Source organism: Helianthus annuus, chromosome 11, assembly GCF_002127325.2.
Source record: "Helianthus annuus cultivar XRQ/B chromosome 11, HanXRQr2.0-SUNRISE, whole genome shotgun sequence".
NCBI classification, from domain to species: domain Eukaryota; kingdom Viridiplantae; phylum Streptophyta; class Magnoliopsida; order Asterales; family Asteraceae; genus Helianthus; species Helianthus annuus.
Window position 1 is genome coordinate 186,733,375 of NC_035443.2, and position 22,519 is coordinate 186,755,893.

The 22,519-nt window shown below is 39.9% G+C and overlaps 1 protein-coding gene and 1 long non-coding RNA gene across 2 annotated transcripts in view; both read left to right on the top strand.

Moving 5' to 3' along the window:
* LOC118484342 (dual specificity protein kinase pyk3-like) overlaps positions 1–22,519 on the top strand; it is a 102,566-nt gene that overhangs the window by 68,665 nt on the left and 11,382 nt on the right. The gene's annotated exons all lie outside the window — the stretch shown is intronic.
* LOC118484343 lies at positions 5,749–7,024 on the top strand. Its single transcript, XR_004873389.1, has 3 exons — positions 5,749–6,084; positions 6,648–6,845; positions 6,926–7,024. It is a non-coding gene; the product is annotated as an uncharacterized LOC118484343 (long non-coding RNA).

The window sequence follows — 22,519 nt, forward strand, 5'->3', positions numbered from 1 at the left end:
AGTGTCGATTGTGGTCCGGCCATACAGTTGGGAAACGGTGATCAAACAAGAACTGCGTTTTACGCTGAAATTGTCAAGAATTTCAATGATGGTGAATCTTCGGGAAATGATGACAGTTCAGGATATAGTGGCAGTACTGATGAAGATGGCTCAGGTGTGAGTGATTACAGTTCAGAATCGGACGTGAAGGAGGGAATGGATTCTGAAGCTGATAATTTGTCGAATGATGCTAACGAGAAATCTGACTTGAACAAGAAAGCTGATCTTACATCAGAAGAAATGGAGAAGATTCTCACTGAAGATGGATCTTTTTCTTGTCAAACTGCCTTTATGGCAAATGTCTTAGCCTCTACGAGTCAGGTAAAATCTGACACTCCTAGCATCTGTAGTGATTATGCTGATATGAAACTTGAATATGCTGAATTGAAACGTGAATCTGAAACGGTTCATAGTCACAATCAGAGTTTGGTTATTGAACTGTCAAAGTGCAAAGAGGCAAATATGGCTTTAGTTCGAAACGAAAAGGAATTTAAATCTGTAATTGAAACCTTAAAGAAATGCATTTCCGAAGTAAACAAAGTTGTTTATAATAAACAAGTTAGTATTAATGAATACATTAACATTGTTGAGGAAACCAAAAGGGAACTAGCCATTGCCAAATGCGAGCATGATGCTATCAAGCAAAAATTGGAGAGTTATTCTAACTCCCAATTTGTGCTCGATCACATCATAGACGTTCAAAAACTGAAAGGCAATGTGAAAGGCGTAGGGTATAAGGCATGTCCACCCCCTTTGAGACACAACTATACCAAGATGCCCGATGAAGAGGATATGCCTCGGTATGAACCCAGTGTGCCTCTTGATTATGAGGAAGTTACTACTGGCCTAGGGTTCAAACCGGACAATTCATCGGAGGGCTCATCTGATAACAAAGAAAAGTCATCATGTGCTTCAAATCAAAGTCCTCCAACCATTGAGGACTGTGATTCTTCAGATGATGAATCAGATGTGAATGACCAGGATGAATCACTTGATATGAAGAAGGGAATAGAAATTCCAATTGAGAATCATATTCTTTGTGATCCTCCCATTCCAGTTGTGCAACCTGTTGCCAAGCAAGTGATAGATCCTGTCAAGAATGTCAATGATGACAAAGAATGTGTGTTTGCTGTTAAGAGCAATAACGTGTTATATACTTTGGTCGGTGATGCTAAAATTTATTCAGACAATGATTTTCCAATTAAAAATGCCAATCCATCTTTGATTGATAAAGTGTTTGAAGACAACACGAATAAATTTTTGGGAACGACCATTCCCGGGGTTGTGGTAACACAATGTGATCCTGTTCCAAAATCAGAAATTAGAAAACAATTTGGAAAACAGAAATCACCGGCAAAGCAACAACCAATTGCTTTTAAGGGTAAACAACAACAATGAGCTCCAAAGCCAAAGGCTAAGGTTGAATCAAAAGGAGCTCGTTACAAGAAGAAAGCAAAAGATGTTAAATTTGTAGCATCAAATGGTACGGATAAAATTGAGACTTTTGAAAACAAATCAAACACCGATTTTGTTCAACAAGTCAAGATTTTAAAACGTAATAGCGATAACAATTACACCCAACACACAAACGGGTGTGATGAAAGAGCAAGTACCTCATGTTCTACAGGTTTGACATCTGCTAGTCGATCAAATTCTCCTAAGTTTGTTGAAAGGAGAACGTGTTTTAAATGTGGGAAGTTTGGGCACATCATTAAAGACTGCACAAACTCGCCCAAACCAAATTTTGTTGAAAGAGCCCCTTCTGAACAAGGTCACTCACAACGTCGTCCTGTTTCTGCAAAACATGATAAAAGAACTGTTAGGGAACAAGAAACGAAACAACGACGTCATAACATCAAAGCTGTTGAAAAGGCTTTAAAATCTGAAGTCAAAACGGTTAAAAGGGAACCTAGTTTATCACAACCATTAAAACCAGAAACTGTACATAATACACAATCTGGTAAACAAAAACAAACTTGGAAACCTAAAACGGGTGGAAGTTCAGGGGGAGGTGCTGTGTTTGAAAATGATCAGGAAATTGAAATTACATTTCTTGATTCTCAGGGGCAACCCAAGTCTATGAAGGCTTGGGTCCCCCTCTCCAACTAATCTCTGAGTGAGTGTGCAGGAAGTTCCAGGAGGAACTATCGATAGTCATAGGATTATTGATAGTGGAATGTTCTTGCACAAGATAGGCGACAGAAGAAATTGTTGGCTTTGATGGAGAGAAAAGGAAAACAGAAATGTCTGATGAAAGAGATTGAAAGCTTCGACAAAATGAAAATCATACCAAAGTGTGATTGTTAATGGCTTTGATCGGGTCCCCGGGATAGATTCAAATCAAAATGTACGCACCTGCAGCATGTCTGAAGTTCACAATCGACAAAATGAACGTGCAGTGTACATTTCTTCGCGGTGTGATTGAAGAAAATGTGTTTGTTGAACAAACCAACCGGGTGTGCGGATGCCTTGCCGTGGATTGAACAACCGCACACTACTTCTCATAGAGAAAGACAAAGACCTTCGCTGGTGCAATGTGGAAGACCAGCCGGACCCAAAGGTTTATGATCTTGTTGCTGTGAAGAGATTTCTCAGTAGCTACAAAATTCGACTTTGAAATCCACACCGGGTGGATATCCAGTTTGGGAGAGCGCTCAGATTCCTTGCAATGCATGAAACAGTTGCAGGATACGGTTTTGATTTTCTAATCTCTCCTATACTTGTCGATATTTAAGCTGCTTTATGAATTATATCATCTCATACAGCACTCTTTGGCCAGACACGTTGATCTCGAATATCACCTCACACGTGATTGTTTCACTATGAAACTCGTCAATGTTGTCATGGTCCGCACCGCTAACCGACGTGCCAACTGACTTTTCCAAAATTCGATAAAATCATTTCTGATTAAAATTAATTCTGGTAAACGGCATTGAGGTAAAACATGAGTTAATCCGACATCGGAAAATCATTTTTGTAAATATTTGTTTGTGTTTTCTTAATTTATCTTAGTTTGTTGATTTTAGGGGGAGTAAATCCAAAATTTGAAAAATCCAAAAACATCGAAAAATTCAAAAACACAAAAACAATAGAAAAACAAAAATGAGTTTCCTGGCGAGCAAAAGAGAAAATGATAGTACATAGTGGTCTATCCAAACCTCTTTAAACCTAAACTGAAAAACGATAAGCAGCTCTATATAAGATGTATCGGTAGGCTCACAATCATTTTAAAGTGTGCAGGGTGATATAAATCTTAAACCGACTGAAGACCAGGTGGGAACCATTCATTGGCATATGGTCTTAGTACCGAAATTTCGTTTGATAGATTGCCGAGGTTCTAAGATATTCGGTCTTTATGCTGCTTATCATCTGGGTATCATGGTTGTATCTTTTACCGAAAAATAACGGGGACGCAAGTCTAGATCTTCCATGATACTATACATACGTGTACATATTGCATACGACCTCAATAAGTGATCAACAATCACATGTCCAATCAAATAAGTGATAAAATATCACATTTATCCGGGAGTCAAGTTCGTCTCTCTGCTGTACGGAAGTACTGACCTGTTCACGGACTTGCTCCTGTGCCCTCATGCATATGAAAATCAAGTTCCTCATAAATAAGTGATTCTATCACATAGGGCTTGTTTTCAAATCAAAATAAGTGAGAATCTCACATCATATACGGTTAAACAGATGATAATCGGTATACTCACCGGTAAGATGAACTCTCGTGCATACCTTGATACGGGAATGTGTCGTGTGTGGATGAACACCGGTCGGTAAGTGTAAATCACACCTTAACGTATCCCCTAAACATGATTACATCTGATAAGTTGAGCTTATGTGGACAACAATATCGATAATCGTTATAGGATGCTTATCTAAAAATGTTAACTAATTGAACAAAAAGAGCGTTTTGACGTGACCGTACACTGATATGATTCTCTTACCCTCGAAACTCGCAAAAAGATTGTTTGTATATATTTATTTATTGTTTTCCGTCTTTACATTTCAAATATTCATAAATACCAAAAAGATTTTAGGTGTGTTTTAATATAAACTTTATAAAATCCAAAAACATTTTGCTTCTAGTTTATTTTTGATTGACCGATGTTGGAACTCGAGTCTATCCTACCCAAAATCCTGATTTTAAGCCGGAAAACAATTGCATCTTCATAAACAGTCGAAGTAAACGAGTTTTGAAAGTTAAAGGATTAAAATTGATTATTTTCTAAACTTTCAAACTGTTGTCGGTCGGTGGTTGATTGAGAATTGATCTCATATGTGTCGTGTGTTAAATTTGACTATATTCCAAGCAGTTGTTCTCATTATGCGTTTAGATTTCTTGCGTGTGCAGATGCTAAAGGCGAGGAGAACATGTTCGATGACAAGCTTCGGAATGAAGACACGACGTGAAGGCACTCAAAAGATAATGATGATAGAGTTGCCGCTGACCCTTTATCAACACCACAAGGATCTGAAGAATTGACAAGTCAAAAGATTCACGAGCATGACTCAAAGGAGAGTTCATTCCAAGGGGGAGTTTGTTAACACACTTCCTACATGAAAAGGGGAGTTTGTTGATACACTTTCTTCTTATAACGAGTGAAGACTTTGAAGATCCTCCGACATGAAAGACACAGAAGAAGACGAACCATCACAGAAGACGAACCATCACGAGTAGCGTCCAAGGGGGAGTTTGTTTATACATTTTGTGTGGACGCGACTCGGCTCGGTTCGACTCGGCTCGGTACGACTTGGTTTCGACACGGTTAGGTCCGGCTCAAGCCTGACGTCACGACATTCCTCCGTCGTGCGCCCCAGAGTTCGACACGCGAAGCACGGAGAGCCGCGAATCTTTCCCGCCAACACATCACCATGACATCACCTTAGTGATGTCATGATGATGTCACTATTTTGTCTTATGTGGAAATATGTGAACTTTGAAAGGATTTGACGAAACAGATTTTGTTTCGTCAACCTTTGTCATGGTTCAGCCTGTTTCGTCGCCTGTGGGCTTCTTCAGGCCCAATGTTTGGCCCAAAGGTGTTTCGCCGAGTCCCTTGTGTTTCGTCAAGGTCTGTGTCTGTTTTAGTATAAATGCCCCTCTCAGTTTCTGTGTGAAACGGATGAGCACAGAGAGACTTAGTGAGAGTCTGTAAACATTGTTTGTATATGTTTCGGGTTGTACTCATCCCTAATCAATAGATATTGAATCTTTGGTTACGAGTGTTATTATCTTACACTTTGTTTGGTTTGCACCGTCACGGGGATTCCGCACCCGTTACCGTGTTCTTGATAAACAAGGATAAGGTTTTCGTTATCGATCCACCGGAAAAACGGGACCTACATCTTTTGTATTATAAACATGAGAATGTCATTGGTCTTGTAGGCTACTGTGATGAAAAAGATGAAAAAGTCCTTATCTATGAGTATATGTCCAGGGGAAGTCTTGATAGGTATTTGAATGATACTTCTCTTACATGGGTGAGACGACTTAATATATGCATTGATGTTGCAAGAGCGTTGGATTTCCTACACGGAGGAGTAGGAAAACAAGCAAAGGTGATACATAGGGACATCGAAACTGAAAACATCCTGTTAAAAAATGATTGGGAAGCAAAATTGGCTGATTTTGGGCTTTCGCTGATATGTTCAATAAATGAGGAAACAGACTTTATCATCAATCATGTGTGTGGCACAAAAGGATACGTGGACCCACTTTATAGACAATCGGGATTCCTAACCATAGAATCCGATATTTACTCGTTTGGTGTTATTTTATTTGAGATTTTGTGCGGGAGATCAACGTTTGCAATTCACAAACATGAGGGTCACTATCTACCAGATTTCATTAAAAAGAACTTTGAAGAAGGAAAACATGCTGAGGTGGTATTCAATCAAATTAGGGAAGAGATTCTGCCGAAATCATTGACTACATTTCAAGAGATTGCCTACCAATGCCTACATATTGAACGAGAAAAAAGACCGACAACAAAATAAGTTTTGACAGAACTTAAGAAGGCAATGGAATTACAAGTAAGTTAATCATCATAGTTTTATGAAAGCCAACAATGTTCATTTAATGAATATAATATAAACCAGAACTTTAACTTGTGTTCCTTTATTGACCTAAAAAGTAATGTCTGGTAACTTTTTTTACCATTATCCCAACTGAATTGGAAACTCCAAACGCAGTATCTTTTGTTGGGTTTCTTACTGTTATTTACGAATTAGAAATGAAGGAAAATAGAAACTTGTTGCTCAACTTTCTTGACTTTCATTCCAATCAAACACCTTACATAAATAGGAAATGATACAACTTGCACCTAAAGAATAGGAACTTACCTACCTACTGCACTCGAAAATATCCCAAAAAATAATGAACAAACCCATGACTGACCCACTATTTAATTTACTTGACACAATCAAAACCCATAAAATAAAGATGTTAAAATTAATTCTCTGCTGATGCGTATCCGACTTAACCCATACTCGACCCGAACCATCAAGATTATCCAACATCTTTGGTGCCTGCCAATTGCATTCTGCCATTTTATAATTCCGATTTTAACTTCTGTTTGACTTTATCATATTCCCAGTTGAATTTGAATTCGGAGTTTAAATCTGATTATGTGGAGACGAGGAGTCATGCTTCCATAATTGAGACACAAGTAATTGAGCGTTCCGGTGAATTGAACAATATGAACATGACGCAAATCTGAAAATTCTGAAATTCAAAACATGGAAAAGATGTTACTTAACCAAACCGAGGACTCAGCTGAATCTGGCTGTTATAAGTTTGATATGTTATAAATATTTATTATGATTTATCAAGTGGAATTTTAAGATAGTGACAACATCTTTGTGATATTTACAGGTTGGCCATGTGGATTCAGGAAAGTCAAGACTATCAGGAAGGCTGCTAGACCTTCTCGGCCAAATGTCTCTGAAACAGATAATTTTGGTTGTTGTATTAGTTGGGCTGCTACACCTTCTCGGCCAAAACTTAATTTGTTTGTATAAATGAATGTCATGTTGATGCTTCTTTAGTTTTGTATTAACGTGTTTATATTGATAATGAACTTTCATTTAGTTAAAAAAAGCATCAAATTTAAATTTTCTTCTAGTCTCCCATATAGAACAGGCCGCCCATGAACTTGCTCATGACAAGCTAGATTTTATCAGTGAAAGTTTGCCTCTTAAATGTGGCTAAGTATGTAATCACCCGCAGATATCAGAAGGTGATTGAGCTTCACGCACAAGTACCAGGGAAGAAAGTCAATCATGAAGCTTTTATGGATGGACGGAGATTAACACCAGTTAAATTCAACACAGATAATGAGTGTATTCTTGTGAATAAATATATCAGAAAATTTATATTATATACTGTCAAAAATATGTTTTGAGGACTTACAAAAAGATTACCAGGGGAAATTCATTTGCCCCAACACCCCACTAATTCAAGCACGCCACCGCAACAGGAAATTCATTTGCCCCAACAAATCTATGAGAAAGCCCCAATTTACATTATTATAGGCTTTCTCAAAATCAATTTTTAGTAAGAAAATCTTTTTTTTTTCTTTTTTTCCTCGCCCATGACAAAATTTCATTAATAATCAGAGGCCCATCCAAAATGTACCGACCACTCAAGAACGCTAATTGAGTTTCAGACGTCACCCTCACCAATACTCGCCTCATTGTAGGTCCCTTTTTGTCGGAGGATGACGAACCTCAAACCTTGTTATACTAACCCACTAGCGAGTGCGGAATCCAAGCTAGCGAGCAAACCGGGATTAAGCAAGTATAAGCACAAACACACACGGGTTCACCGATTAACACAACTTGTATTAATGCAAATGAAGGTTTCGGTTACAAGCACAATGTTTACAAATCTAACATGTAAACTCTCAAAGTGTGTGAGTGAGTTCCGGACAGAATGCTCTCAGCCTATCTCTCGGATATGTTTCTGTTTGTGTGTCTATCTCTGTCTATTGAACTCAACACAATGCATGGGTATATATACCCATACACAGCAGGTCATGTCCGAAGGATCCGATAGATGGTCCGAAGGATCATCTATCGATGACAAGATGTTCGAATGATCAGCAATGACCTCGAAGGATGATCCTTCGAGGTCTAACAATCGAAGCATATCTTTCGAGTACCTCGAAGGATCAACAGTATCCTTTGAGGAGCTATCCTTCGAGACAGACAACTACTTTTTAACTGTTTGACCAAGTCAATCCGAAGGATGGTTGACTTGGTCAACTTACAGACTTAGAACATCGTTTATATACAGACCGAATACAGACAAAGTACAGACACAAGTGCACCAACAAACTCCCCCTTGGCTGTAGCTTTGTCTTTATCTTCTATAGTTGTAGACTCGTCTCGAACTTCGACGGTCTTTGGTCTTCGAGTTCTCAAAACTCTGATGTCCTTTCAAGTCTTCATTGTCGGAGGATCTTCAAAGTCTTCACGTCTTGAAAGCAGAGAGTGTATCAACAAACTACCCGTATCATGTAGGAAGTGTGTTGACAAACTCCCCCTTAACATAAGCTCCCCCTTGAGTTATGCTCGTGAAAAGACTTTATCTTTATGAAGTGAGATCCTTGTGGTGTTGATGATGGCTAGCGGCAACTCGATCATCTTCATCTTTTGAGCGCCTTCTCGTCGTGTCTTCATTCCAAGGCTTGTCATCGACCATGTTCTCCTAGCCTTTAGAATCTGCACATGCAAGAAATCTAAACGCGTAATGAGAACAACTGCTTGGAACATAGTATAAACAAATGACACACGAATGACCATGTCACAATCAAACACCGTCCGACAGTTTGAAAGTTTAATAAATTTGTCAATTTTAGTTTTTAACTTTCAAACATGCAAATTTTTGACCGTTTATGAAGATTTAGCCAATTCGGTTTTCGTTCAGGTTTCAGGCAACGAAGACTCGAGTTCCAACATCGTACGATCGAAAATAAAGTAGAAAGAAAATCTTTTTGGCTTTTATAAACTTTATATTAAAACACACCTAAAATCTTTTTGGTATTTTTGAAATTAAAAGACAACAATTTAAAATCCTTTGAGTGTTATCAAACGACATCACCGCTAATGTCGTGCTGATATGCACCAAACGATGAAACTGTTTAAAAAGAAAACAATAAAAGTTAAGCAGTAAATAAATAAATATATACAAACATTCTTTTTGCGAGTTTCGAGGGTAAGAGAATCATATCAGTGTACGGTCATGCCAAAACACTCTTGTTGTTCAGTTAATTAACATTAAGATAAGCATCCTATAACAATTATCGGTATTGTTGTCCACTTAAGCTCAACTTATCAGATGTAATCATGGCGAGGGGATACGTTAAGGTATGATTTATACTTACCGACCGGTGTTCATCCACATCACGACACATTCCCGTATCAAGGTATGCACGAGAGTTCATCTTACCGGTGAGTATACCGATTATCATCTGTTTGACCGTATAAAATGTGAGATACTCACTTATTTTGATTTGAAAACAAGCCCTATGTGATATAATCACTTATTGATGAGGAACTTGATTTTCGTATGCATGAGGGCACAGGTGCAAGTCCGTGAACAGGTCAGTACTTCCGTACAGCAGAGAGACGAACTTGACACCCGGATAAATGTGATATTTTATCACTTATTTGTTTTGGACATGTGATTGTTTATCACTTATTGAGGTCGAATGCAGTATGTAATATGTACACGTATGTATAGTATCATGGAAGATCTAGACTTGCGTCCCCGTTATTTTTCGGTAAAAGATACAACCATGATACCCAGATGATAAGCAGCATAAAGACCGAATATCTCAGAACCTCAGCAATCTATCAAACGAAATTTCGGTACTAAGACCATATGCCAATGAATGGTTCCCACCTGGTCTTCAGTCGATTAAGATTTATATCACCCTGCACACTTTAAAATGATTGTGAGCCTACCGATACATCTTATATAGAGCTGCTTATCGTTTTGCATTTAAGGTTTGAAGAGGCTTGGATAGACCACTGATGTACTATCACTTTCTCTTTTGCTCGCCAGGAAACTCATTTTTGTTTTTCTATTGTTTTTGAGTTTTTGAAATTTTTCGATGTTTTTGGATTTTCAGATTTTGGATTTACTCCCCCTAAAATCAATAAACTAAGACAAATTTAAAACACAAAGATATTTACAAAAATGATTTTCCGATGTTGGTTTTACTCTTGCTTGACCTTAATGCCGTTTACCAATAATAAAAAGTCAAATCTTGATTTGTCAAATGCTTTGGTAAATAAGTCGGCACGTTGGTCATCGGTGTGGACCTTAACAACATCGATTAGCCTTTTCTCAAAGCAATCACGTATGAAGTGATATTTGATTTCGATGTGTTTGGTCTTTGAGTGCTGCACAGGATTTCTAGTGATATCTAAAGCAGCAGAATTATCAACGTAAATAGGAGTAGTTAGGAATTCAAAACCGTAGTCCCGCATTTGTTGTTGGATCCAAAGAACTTGGGAGCAACAACTTGAGGCAGCAATGTATTCAGCTTCGCATGTTGATGTAGCGACACACGTCTGCTTCTTGCACTGCCATGTGACTAGGCGATTTCCTAAAAACTGACATCCAGCCGTTGTGGATTTACCGTCGATTTTGCATCCGCCAAAATCAGAATCACTGAAAGCTACCAATTCAAAGTTATTATCCCTAGGATACCACAGACCGGTGTCAGGGTACGCCTTCAAATAACGAAAAATCCTTTTGACAGCAGCAAGATGTGAGGCCTTCGGGTTAACTTGATATCTGGCAAGCAGGCACGTTGGGTACATTATGTCTGGCCTTGATGCTGTGAGGTACATAAGAGATCCGATCATAGCGCGATAGTTTGAAGGGCTAACAGCTTCTCCCTTCAAGTCTGGAGTAATTCCGTGATTAGTTTGCAATGGGGTACCAATGGGCGTTGCATCTGACATCTGGAACCGGCTCAAGATGTCACCAACATATTTAGTCTGATGGATGAATATCCCAGACTCTGTTTGTTGTACTTGTAGACCCAAGAAGAAGGTCATTTCCCCCATAGCACTCATCTCGAATTTATCCTGCATAATGCGCTCGAATTCCCTACACAAGACATCATTAGTAGAACCAAAAATAATATCATCAACGTATACCTGTACCAGAAGAAGATCTCCATCTTGTTCCTTGATGAAAAGAGTACAGTCGATAAGACCTCTACGAAAACCGTTTTCCAGCAGATAGTGAGATAAGGTTGCATACCAAGCTCGCGGTGCTTGATGTAGGCCATAGAGAGCTTTGTTGAGCAACCAAGCCCGATCGGGATGGATAGGATCTTCAAAACCTGGAGGCTGTTTGACATATACCTCTTCTTCAACCACACCATGTAAGAATGCACTTTTCACGTCCATCTGATAAACCTTGAATCCTTTGAAGGACGCATAGGCTAGAAAGATTCGAATTGCTTCGAGACGTGCCACTGGTGCATAGACTTCGTTGTAGTCAATCCCTTCAATCTGACGAAAACCTTGAACGACTAAACGAGCTTTGTTTCGGATAAAAACTCCGCGGTCATCCTTTTTGCATTTGAAAACCCAACGGGTACCAATCTTCTTGTATCCAGCAGGTTTCTCTACTAGTTTCCAGACACCCAGCTTCTGGAATTGTTGCAGCTCTTCCTGCATTGCTTCAACCCAAGCGTTATCTTTCAAGGCTTCTTTCCACGTTCTTGGTTCTTCCTGTGAGACATAACACGCGAAAGACCAATCGTTTTGTTGCCCGGATTCTCGAATAGCTGCATACAAGCCTGCATTGTTGTTGTTTCGCAACATGTTTCTTGTTTGAACGCCACTTTGCACATTTCCAATGATGTTTTGTTGAGGATGGGTATTATGAATCCTTGTTTCTGGATTATCTGGAACTGGAACATTTATACCCAGGTTGTTGAGGTTAAGATCAACAACCAATTCAAGGCCCGGAATTGACGAAGAGGAGGATGCAGTAGCCTCAGCTGTTCTATGGGCATCCACTGGAGGAGTACCCTCTAAAGTACCATGAACTGCTGTTGTAGGAGCTTCCTGATCTGCATCTAGAAATTCATCATCCTCTGAAGATTCGTTCAATTCATTTGCATCGTGAAAATCCTCATTGTTGAGAGTATTATTGTTCACCGAAGAAGATGGTTCTTGATTAACAAGAATTGGACGAACCACCGGTGAAACTGTTGCATTGTCACTCTCGAAAAACATCCTAGCCGCAGCATTTTCTTCAACGGCTTCAACATTGATCGAATTGAAGAAGTCATCATACTCAAACATCCAAGGTTGACCCGGATTTTTGACTGGCAAGGTGTGCCGTTGTACTCTGACCTCAGACCATTCCTCGACCCTTTTAGTCTCTAGATTCCAGACTCGTAAGTTAGGGGTGGCATACCCAAGAAAGTATCCATCAATTGCTCTTGCCCCAAACTTTCCATTAGGATCGATGATTGTGCAAGGAGCTCCAAACGGTTCAAGATAAGACAAATCTGGTTTCCGTTTTTGAAGAAGCTCAAAGCAGGTCTTGTTGTGCCTTTTGACTGTAAGGACTCTGTTCAATGTGTAACATGCAGAGGCCACAGCTTCAGTCCAGAATGGAATGGGCAACTGCGACTCTACCAACATTGTCCTAGCAGTCTCGATCAATGTGCGGTTCTTACGTTCAGCGACACCATTCTGTTGAGGAGTATAAGCTGCACTAAACTCATGAAGAATACCCTTTGAAGTGCAGAACTCCGTCATGGAATGATTTTTAAATTCAGTACCATTGTCGCTACGTATCCGCCTAACCTTCAACTTATACAAATTCTCAATCTGAATGATCAAGTTTTTGATAATACCAAAGGTTTCACTCTTGTGTGCCATGAACGCAACCCAAGAAAATCTTGAATAATCATCAGTAACCACGAGGCAGTATTGATCACCCCGAATACTCTTGTGCTTGACAGGACCGAACAAATCCATGTGCAAACGTTCAAGAGGAACTGCCACCGTGTTGATCTTCTTTGTAGGGTGCTTCTTCTTCGTTTGCTTTCCTTTCTGGCACGAAACACAGACGTCTTGAAGATGGAAATTTTTGAGGGGAACACCATTCACCAATTCATTTGAAACCAAATGATTCATTTTTCGTAAGTGAATGTGACCCATTCGTCTGTGCCAAGAGATAGTGTCTTTTTCTGTGGCTTTGGAAACGAAACAAGTCGCTTGTGCAGACGTAGTAATAGCCTGGCTCATGTCAAGGACGTATAGATCATTTATCCTTGGAGCCGACAAGAGAATCCATTCTTTTGGAATTTTGAAGCCGGGTTTCAGCACATAACATCCATTAGCATCAAAATGTACTGAGAACTGCTTGTCACAGATTTGAGAAACACTAAGAAGATTGTGATCAAGTTGTTGCACAAAGTTGATCTTGTCAAAGCTGACAATCCCGTTAGATATCATTCCTTCACCCGTTATATATCCACCTTTATCTCCAGCAAAAGCAACATAACCTCCTCTAATAGATTTAACGTCGTAGAGAAGCTTCATGTCGCCAGTCATGTGCCTGGATGCCCCACTATCAACAATCCAATGACTACTGATAGTTCCTCCTGAAGCACCCTGCACATGAACTCAAATGAATTAGTTGGAGATGGGGACCCAAGCCATTGTGGTCTTGGGTCTTCCATTTTCATCAATGACAATAACTTCTTGTCTTTGATGGTTGGTGAATTGTGATGGTCCCCCTGATTCAGTAACCGATTTTGGTTTCCAGGTCTGTTTTGTTTTACCAGTATCTTTCTTTAAAATTTTAACTTCTTGATTGTTTGAAGTTTTAGAATTATCTGGTTTTACAGCAACAGATTGTTTTTGAACCACATCAGTTTTAATTGCTTTTTCAACCTTCTTGACCTGTTGGCGTTTCTGTTTCTTTTCCCTTTCTTTTACAAGTCGGGGATCTTGTTTTGTGGAAACAGTTGGCTTACGGTCAGTCTTGCCACGGGGATCATCAACCTTTCCTTTTTGTTTATGAAGATATGGACAATTACGAATAATATGTCCAATGGTTCCACATTCAAAACATGATCTTCGTTCTACAAACCCCGAAGAATCATGTGATCGTCTAGCCGATGATGTTGAACTTTGTGAACCCGAGGTACTAGGTTTTGAACTGCTTGGTTCATTTCTTTTCTCGACAATAGCTTTCTTGACAAAATCTAAGTTAGATTGATTTTCAAACTTTTCGATTTTGTCCGTTCCCGTCGATTTCACAAAGTTAACCTTTTTCTTCTTCTTTTGGTTCGGCTTCTTTTGGACTTGAGCCGGTGATTTTTCTTTGGGCTTGGTATGATTTTGCTGTTTTGGCACTGTTGGTAATTTCTTGTTGCCAAATTGTTTTCGAATTTCAGCCTTTGGAATAGGAGGACACTGTGTAACTGTAACACGTGGTCCTGTCTTTCCCAAAAACTTACTTGTCGAATTTTCAAAGACTTTGCAGATTAAGGATTGATTAACATTCTTAATGGGAAAATCTTTGTCTGAGTAAATTTTATCATCACCAACTAGAGTGTACAGCAAATTCACACTCTCCGGCTCTTCTGCAGTTGAGGACTCAGTTGCAACAGTCTTAGCGGGTTGTACAGGGGGATCACATAGAATGTGATTCTCAAGAGGTATGTCCTCATTTTTGACTACCGCATCAGACTTTGCTGGGACAGTATCATCAGATTCATCATCAGACGAATCAGCATCCTCAATCACAACTGGAGGATCTTGATTCTGTTCAGCACTCACAAATGTATCTGCTGACACATCTGAATCTGAGGATACTTCCTTTTGGTATCCGAGTCCTGCAGCAAACTCCTTAACATCTAGAGGCACAGAAGGTTCAAAGAATACCCTGTCCTCTTCATCAGGCATGGCATCATAATTATGTCTCACTGGTGGTGGACATTTCTTGTAGCCTATGCATGTGACATCTCTCTTTTCCTTCTGAACATCAATGATGTGATCTAACACATAGCTAGAGCTCAAATAACTGTCTAGCTTGAGTTGGATCGCATCACTTTCGGTTTTCACACAAGCCATCTCTTTTTGCATAATCTCAAGGCGAGATATATACAAATTAATATCAGTTTGTTTTCTTGAAACCATTTTAGTCAGTTCAGTTTTATCTTTCTTTAAGGTTTCAATTACTGACTTAAATTCTTTTTCATGGTTTTCATAAAACATGTTGGCTTCTGTGCATTTAGAGAGATCCACAGTCAACTTCTGATTGTGGATGAATGTCACATCATATTTCTCTTGCAAAGCGTCATGCTTACTTTGCAAGTCACTCAAATTCTCATTCACAGTAGTATGTTTGTCTTGCAAGTCAAACAAACTAGCTTGTAAAGCATCATGTTTGCCTTGCAACTCAGACATACTTTTCTCCATTTCAGCACATCTAACATGCAACCTAGTACATTCATCACAATTAATAGCAGTGGGTTCATCGACACATACCTGACTTGATGAACCGTCGACATTAGCCATAAAGGCTGAATGGAGAGAAGACGAAGTATAAGCAGCTTGATCCACCAGAATAGATCTTCTTTGAGTTTCTGCTGCAGCTTCCTCCAAAAGTTCATCAAAGTCAACATCATTCGAAACATTAAATGTCTCACCCACATGATCATCACCAGAATTGGATGATTCTTCATCAACAATTCTACTGTATCCAGACGAATCTTCATCTTCAGATGATTCACCACCACTGGCAGAAGATTCTCCACCACTGGTGTGAACTAGCTTCTTCACAACCTGAGCAAAACATGCTGTTCCATCGGGAGCATCACCACCCAACTGGATTGACCAGTCACAACCTTCATCCACCTGAACTGCAAGTGCCCGGTTGGTTTGGTTGTTGACGGGTACCAATGTACGATCATTGTTTCTGTTTTGCTGGTTGCCTTGGTTTCTGAAGGGGTTTTGATTCCCGTGCTGAGCAGGCTTTGTGCATTCCCGTTTAAAGTGACCCCGTTCACCACAGTTGAAGCACTTTACAGCTTGCTTATCGAACCCATACTTGGTGTCTCGCTTACTTTCCAAGCTGGTTCTTCCAGTACTTTCCATCCAATCCTTTGCTCTTCTCACAGCACTCGCAAAGGCCCACTTGATGTCCATCAAGTCCATCTCCTCTTTATCAATCTGCCTGTAGTCTTCTTGTGTCAGATTAATGTTGCCAATCTGACCTTCTATTAACCCACAGTACGCGCTCACTACAGTGTTAAGCAGCTCCATGTGTTCCTTAGCTACTTCTACACTGATTTTAGAGAAGCTTGACGTGTCGAGCTGTACGGTACCTGACTTTGACTGTTGACCAGCAGATGATGTTCCTCCATAACATGCACGTTGTTGTTGAGCGGGAGGAGGAGGAGGAGGTGGTTCTATTGGGTTTCCATACATGTCTGTGGTGGGAGGTGGCTTAACAGGAACTTGCACCGGATTGCCATACATATCAGTGGTTGTGACAAACGCTGTTTGCAAAGGAGCATGTGGACCTGTTCTTGCAGACGAAGTATTGGAAGTTCCACAATACATTTCAGGATTTTGTGGCAATGGAACTCTCTTCGCCTTTAAGGTTTCCTCCTGATCCTTGTTTTCCAGAAGCTGCACGAAGTCGTTGATATTTGTAGTTTTCAACACTCCGTTATACTTCAGGATTTCCAAGAAACTACTCCATTGGGGAGGCAAAGCATCAGCAAACTTTTTCACCACTTCTGCTTGAGTTGTCGTCACACCAAAATTATTCAGCTCAGTAAGCAAATGATAAAACCGACTTGTCATGTCTCCCAAAGACTCCTTATCTAAGCATGTGAAACAGTCGAATTCTTTCTTGAGCAGATCATGACGCAATTGACGTGTTGCTTCATTTCCTACTCCCCTGGTTTTCAAACCGTCCCATAGCTTCTTTGTAGTCTTGAAGCTGACAAATTGATGATAGATGTCTTTGCTTAGCGCCTGAGTGAGAATGGCGTAGGCTTTCTTCTCCAGATCATATATTTTCTTCTGATCCTCTGGAAGATCGGCAAAACTAGCAGTTGTTGAAGCAGCAACTTCGATAGCTTGATCAAAATCTGTGGTGAAACGTATCCACAGCTCTGTATTCTGACCCAAAACATATGTACGGAAACGATCAGCCCAACCTGGATACTCGTTTAAATGCATCAGCTTCGGAGGTCTATTCAAACTTCCTGTTTCACTTTTGCTCAGTAGGATACTTTGGATACTAGGAGTTTGATTCGAGACTAATGCCCACTGATTTCCCTGAGAAGATGTTGATACCGGAGACTCGGCCCATGAAGGCGATAGACTTGTAGACGTGTATTTTCCACTGTCTGGCGCCGGTGTGCCCCACCATGAGGGAGTGACACCAGAACTTGTATATTTACCGCTGTCGGGGGCCGGATTCCACCAATTCGGATTCATGATAAATGAGCAAAATAAATGCTAAGTAAGAATTCCGAAAGATCACACGGTCGAAGGATCCTAGTCGAAATATTAGAAATCACAGAAACTTGTTAGCAATAAACTGAGCACAATCGAAAGATCAACTATTGTTCGAAGGATCAACAGTACTCGAAAGATTACTGTTGAGTTTCGAACAATAATTTCGAAAGATTCAAGAACTCGAAGGATTCCCTTTTAAAGATCCTTATCTTTCGAGTATATGTCCTTATCTTTCGTATGGCTGACTTTCGAAAGATTCACACTAGTTCGAATGATCAACAGTGTTCGAAAGATCACTGTTGACTTTCGAGCACTGGCTTCGAAAGATTCAAAATCTCGAAAGATTCACACTTGAAAGATCCTTATCTTTCGAGATAAATCCCTATCTTTCGGACACTGTCTTTCGAATAGATTCCTTTATCGAAAGATACGTTTCAGACTTCGAAGGATGGGTCGAAGGATGATGATCTTTCGAGCCTTCCTTGATCGAAAGATGGTCTTTCGATGTCGAAAGATATCTTTCGAGAGATTCTGACACAACTGACGCAGATGTGACGGGTTGGTGAAAAGGTGGTGGGTTGGTAAGTCAACTTTCGGCAAAAGGGTATGGCAGAGTGTACTTTCTCACCAACCAAGATTTTCAAAGATAATTTACCCAAAAAGGAAAACCTTATCTTCAAACCAATCACCGGAATATTGACCGGAATATGGCCGGAAATTACCAACACACTCAAAAACAAGTTTTTAAGTTACCCAACCCACTTACGAACACTCCCGGTAAGTTTAAAACACGTTTTCCAGTTTAAAAGTGTAGAAAAACCAACAAAAACGGGTGTTAAACCAAGTGTTCAAACACACACCAAGAACTTGAATAACCCGGTTTTAAACAAGGTAAAGAACCAAGCTCTGATACCACTTGTAGGTCCCTTTTTGTCGGAGGATGACGAACCTCAAACCTTGTTATACTAACCCACTAGCGAGTGCGGAATCCAAGCTAGCGAGCAAACCGGGATTAAGCAAGTATAAGCACAAACACACACGGGTTCACCGATTAACACAACTTGTATTAATGCAAATGAAGGTTTCGGTTACAAGCACAATGTTTACAAATCTAACATGTAAACTCTCAAAGTGTGTGAGTGAGTTCCGGACAGAATGCTCTCAGCCTATCTCTCGGATATGTTTCTGTTTGTGTGTCTATCTCTGTCTATTGAACTCAACACAATGCATGGGTATATATACCCATACACAGCAGGTCATGTCCGAAGGATCCGATAGATGGTCCGAAGGATCATCTATCGATGACAAGATGTTCGAATGATCAGCAATGACCTCGAAGGATGATCCTTCGAGGTCTAACAATCGAAGCATATCTTTCGAGTACCTCGAAGGATCAACAGTATCCTTCGAGGAGCTATCCTTCGAGACAGACAACTACTTTTTAACTGTTTGACCAAGTCAATCCGGAGGATGGTTGACTTGGTCAACTTACAGACTTAGAACATCGTTTATATACAGACCGAATACAGACAAAGTACAGACACAAGTGCACCAACACTCATCCGATTAGCTAAGATCTTGGAGATGACTTTGCTAATAACACCGATCAAAGTAATTGGTTTGTACTCCCCAGATACCGGGTCTTGGATCTTTGGAATCAACGCGATGAAGGATGAACCCACCCCTTTACTAATCAAACCTTCATCATAAAAACGCTGCATAATATCTTTAAAATCATTAGAAAACTTAGACAAAAAAATGCTTTATGAATTTAAAATTGAAACCATCCGGGCCGGGGGCTTTATCATCCCCACAACCAAACACCGCATCTTTAATCTCCGTATCAGAAAAAAGGCTCTATCAGCAAATCACTTTCAGCAGTCGTCAACCTGCCTATCTATGTACAACAGAGAAGCTTTGGCCGGTTTTCCAGCTTTTCCACAAACCTGTTACGAAAATAAGTAAATACCTCTTTCTTCACCTTTTCAGGTTTAGACACCCAAATGCCTTTAATCTTCAACCCTGGAATACTATTAACCGCCCTTCTTTTGTTGATAACACCATAATCCTTAGTGTTTTCGTCACCCAAACCTGCCCATTTGTTTCTAGCCCGCTGACACAAATCTAACCTTTTAAATCTATCCCGCTCAATCACCCTTTTTTTGCTTTCTACCAATATCCAATTCTCCTCTTCATTAAGATCTCTGTTTTCCAAAGTATGCTCTAAAATCTCAATCTCGGATTTATTAATGCCTTCCTCTTCAGATTCCGCCTTAAAGACCTCCTCTTTCCATACTTTAATGACCTGCCTCAATTTCCTACATTTGTGCATAAGCTTGCAGTCAGGAGGACCATCCTCCTCAAAATCATCCAACGTCTTATTAACTAAGATGGGAAATGAATCTTGTTCCATCCAGGAGTTAAAGAATTTAAATGGTTATGGACCGAAATTCCTGGACTGAATAACCAAAACCAGCAGATTGTGGTCCGATAAACCCCTCGGTAAGGCTCTGTAAATCGCCGACGGCCATTTATTAAAGAACTCACCGTTAACAAACATCCTGTCAATCCGACTCAGCTTATTACCAGCAGCAAAAGTGTACCTGCTTCCTTTCAGCACATATTCAAACAGACCTGCATCTTCAATAAAGTCATTAAAGTCTCTAGCCGCCAGAGAATTTCTCATTTCTGACCGAATTAAAGTCCCCTGCAACAACCCACTCCCCTTGTTAACTACTGATCAAGACCACCAGTTTACCCCACAATCTTCTATTTTCAACAATATTATGCGGTGCATAAACGTTTAGAACATTCTATTCAGTTCCATCCCCTTTTAGAACCCCTCTAGACAACAGGTAATTTCTATCACGAACTGTCTCTAATCTGTCAAAAACTTTTTTATCCCACATGTTTACCAGGCCCCCAGACCTCCCTGTAGCATCAACATGGTCTTCTAATAAATCCTGGTTACCCCAGAAATTCACCAGCACACTCCCATTAAGCTCACTACATTGAGTTTCTTGAAGAAGAACAAACTCAACTTCATGAAGCCTTTTGTATTCCCTCACCCAATCCCCTTTACCGCCCACACTGATACCCCTAATGTTTAAGGACATCAAATTCATTGATTACCATGTTGAAAGCCGTCTTCGTGAACCACGTCATCCACTTGGTCCGAAAATTGCCCCAGATTATCAACACCAACCGCCACACCCAACGCAAGAGTCTCTTCTACCACACCACGAAACGCAGCTCTCGCTCCGACCCCTGTCCCAACCCATCTTCACCGCCTCCACTCTCCCTGCCAACGTCATCTCGACCAGTGTCATCGGAATTACCCATAAAATTATCCTCATTTCTTAGTTGTTTACTTAGGTCAGGAGTTTGGAATTGAGAGCTTGTTTCAACATCAGAATTTACATTCCTCCCCAACTGGGCTTGTGCAACATTATAAATACCCAATATGGCATTTAGCCCAAAAGGATCATAATCCTCATTATCTCTTTGCCTCTTTTTGGGCTTGCCTTGATCCACAGGAGAATCTGAGACCCGTCCAGATTTACCTCTTATTTTTTTAAATTTCCTTTCACTTTTGATACTTCCCATATCAAAATTTGAATTTTGCATGTGCTCACCTCTATCACGTGAATTTCGGTCCATCTCCGAATCCTCCATAATTTTAGAATGTTCAGGATCATTTCCTTGCTTAGAGATTGTCTCATTAATGCCTTGGCCGGAATTATGATTGTCACCGGAAACTTCATCGGAGGAAATATGATCACCAGAGTCCGAGTTATCCTCCTTTGAAGCAACTGAAACGCTACGCACCTCTTCCTCATCGTCTGAACACCACTCTTCTTCTAGGCAATCCGGGGTCCATTCACTCCGGTCTTCCTCCACCCAGACTCGCAATTTTCGATTGTTCAACTTCAATTCCACTTCTTCATTAATTCTGGTGCAATCCCCCCTAAGAACTCCCAAACAAACATAAAAGAGGTCGTTATCCTCAATCGATATTTGAGCTGGTTTTATAACCTTTCCAAAGAGACCTCAAATTGCATTGAAAACCGGCTCTAACATTAGATGCAGCGGCACCCCATGAACATTAACCCATGCTATCCTTTCGTAAGCTTGGGAGGGGGCCGGGTGTTATATTATATGTCACTTATTTATCTTAGGCTTTAAGTTTTAACTTTCATGTGTTCCATCTTGTATATTATAATTGTATGTATATTGTAAATAAGTGTGATACGCGCCACTATTCATAAATATATGTTGATTTCTTGCCCTCAAACTTAAAACAAGCCTGACCATAACCAACAAATGTGCGAGAAAGGTCCGTAGGAGGTCTGCTTATTGCATAATCTGTTCCCGAGTTAACTTAACGAGAGATAAGAAAAGAAAGTAAAAGTGAGAAAGGAAAGGACGAGAAAGGAAAATAAAAGATGTCTTTCCCATCATTTCCTCCCAAATCGGAAGGATGGAAAAACTAAAGAATTTAGCCTAGTTTTCCTTTCATTTCCTATCTTTTCCTTCCTTAAATGAAACTTGGGAACACCACATGTTTTATTTTCCTTTCTTAAATGAAACTCTGGAAAACAAAATATTTTTACTTTCTTTTTGTTTCTTTTCCTTTCCTTCCATTAGTAAACTCTGGAACACAGTGTAATAGATGACGATAGCATACTCATGGGCCGGGTTGCGAAAGAGAATCTTTGATATTATCTTTAGGGGATCTTTCGTTTCATCACGTTTATAACTTTTTTTCCTGCATGGGAAAAGAAAGAAATATGAGATCACCAAGGTTGGATGTCAAAAGGATCACAATTTTAATTATTTTTGTTTCTAAATGCTATTTTTTTGTACGATTTCCATCTATACCTCTGTGCTTGGCTAGTTTTACTAAAAAGGTTGAAGTTTACTCATGGTATGACCTAAG